The sequence below is a fragment of the Bos indicus x Bos taurus genome, chromosome 14 (assembly GCF_003369695.1).
Source record: "Bos indicus x Bos taurus breed Angus x Brahman F1 hybrid chromosome 14, Bos_hybrid_MaternalHap_v2.0, whole genome shotgun sequence".
In the NCBI taxonomy this organism is placed as follows: Eukaryota; Metazoa; Chordata; class Mammalia; order Artiodactyla; family Bovidae; genus Bos; species Bos indicus x Bos taurus.
Window position 1 is genome coordinate 23378183 of NC_040089.1, and position 1897 is coordinate 23380079.

A 1897-nucleotide genomic window follows, 5' to 3' on the forward strand; every position below is an offset into this window, starting at 1 on the left:
TATTCTTCTTTTTTTCAATCATTACCAGTATTTTCATCACCATGGATGGTAGCAGATTCATTTCTTATTTTTAGTATAGGAGCCAAATTGCAGATATGTTGAAAATGCCAGTTACAAGAAATACTCACTGAAACACTAATTAATTTTCCCTTTTTCTTTTTGTGTATTTCATAATGGTTTAACAGGGCTCTCACACTGTTTCAGTGAATAAGCATTCTACTTCAAACCATCAATAGAGCAGAAGTTTGGTTATCTAATATTTCAGTTATGCTATCTGGCAAAATCAACCATCTTATCTTTTGGCTTTCAAGCTTCAGACTCTTTAAGTTCTGGCCGAATTCCCTTTCAAGATGTATTTCTTTTTCAATCCTAGAATGTCCCTCGATTCCTAGTTAAAATCTTCCACTCTGTTTGATAATTGATGTTCTACCCTTATTTTTTTAACTGCCCTTATCCCCCAAATGTTACACATCCATACTAGTGTATCTGTAATTGTGCAGCACTCTTATCTTCTTGAGTCACTAACATGAGTAAGAAAGCAGTAAGGAGGCATGGCATGAATTAGAGCAAACTCCGGTAGATAATGGAGGACAGAGGTGCCCGACATTCTGCAACCATGGGGTCGCAAAGAGGCGGACTCAACTGAACCACAACAAACGATCAGGGAATAAACACTTCATTTGAATATTCAACTTCTACTTCCACCGACCAGTAAAAGCAGCCAGAACATGAGGGGCCATTCTAAACCTCTGGATTTCATTCCAGCTCTTACTTATTCTGGGCTTTCCTGGTGGCTCAGTGATAAAGAATCCGCTTACCAACGCAGGAGACCCAAGAGAAGGGGGGTCGATACCTGGGTTGGGAAGATCCCCTGGAGTAGGAAGGAATACCAAACCAACTTCAGGGCCCACAGCACAAACCAAGTCCTAAGTGCTCCACAAGCTTCAAGTATGAACGTGCCTGGGCGATCTCAACCAATGCCAAGCATTGCTTTTTTCAAATTCAGCAGAGCTGATCCAGTTTTCCACATCCTGGTTTGGACATACGTATCTTTAAGTACTGATCAGCAGTCCTGTCTTACAGGCTGCAAAATTCGGAGACCGAGACAGTGCCAGGCGCCTCCAGAGTAGGTACCCACCCAGACTATTAACAGCTCTGGTGAGAAGTCTGATGCTCATGGTTCTCTTCCATCTTCCCAACCGCCCTACGAAGCAGGTGCTACTCATCACTCCTATTTACAGACTCTTACAGACAGGTTCGGGGGGTCAAGTGGCCCGCCCTGGTCACGAAGGTGGTATGAAGGGCATCGACCAGGACTCCCTCCGAGCCGGACGCGGCCCCCTCCCCAACATCACACAAAGGGGTGCCACTAGCATCCCCATCAGAGCGGCCCCGGAGGCAGGCAGGGAGCGGAGACACCTCGCCCCCAACCCAAGCGGAGGCCACACCCGCCGAACCCGCGTTGGGGAGTGGCGGGGGGAGATGCAGGCCAAGGTGAACCGGCTCGTTGTCACCCAGGCAGGGCCTCCCCTGCCGGCCACTCCGGGGCCCGAGCCGAACCCCGAGTCCAGGGGGAGCCTGGGGACTCCGCGGGGCCCCGTAAGACCAGACGCACAGCCTTGGAGGCGCGGCCCGGGAGACTGGCCGGGGGCCGAGGAGCGCAGAGTTCGAGGAAGCCCAGACGTGGACGACGCACCTAGAGCGAAAAGCAGAGGCGGCTCGGCTCGCCCTCACCCTGGAGCAGCGGCGGGAGCTCCTCAATGGCTCACCCAGGGAAGCGGAGACTCGAGCAGCCGTTCTTCCCGAGCGACGCGGGAGGGAAAAGCCAAGCGCCGGCTGCATCCCGGACAGTGTTTTGTGCTACACCGCTCGTCGTCCCGCCCTTTCCTGTACCGCC

The 1897-nt window shown here is 51.6% G+C and overlaps 1 protein-coding gene across 5 annotated transcripts in view; it reads right to left on the reverse strand.

Moving 5' to 3' along the window:
* Positions 1-1859, reverse strand: part of TMEM68 (transmembrane protein 68) — a 35850-nt gene extending 33991 nt beyond the window's left edge. For 3 of the 5 annotated variants that reach the window (XR_003514436.1, XM_027561006.1, XM_027561008.1), the window contains exon 1: positions 1697-1822. The gene's annotated coding sequence lies outside the window, so the exon portion shown is untranslated. Of the gene's footprint in view, positions 1-1696 lie in introns of all 5 variants that reach the window. The other 2 variants (XM_027561005.1, XM_027561004.1) reach the window with 2 other exon arrangements.
* Positions 1860-1897: the final 38 nt, after the last annotated feature.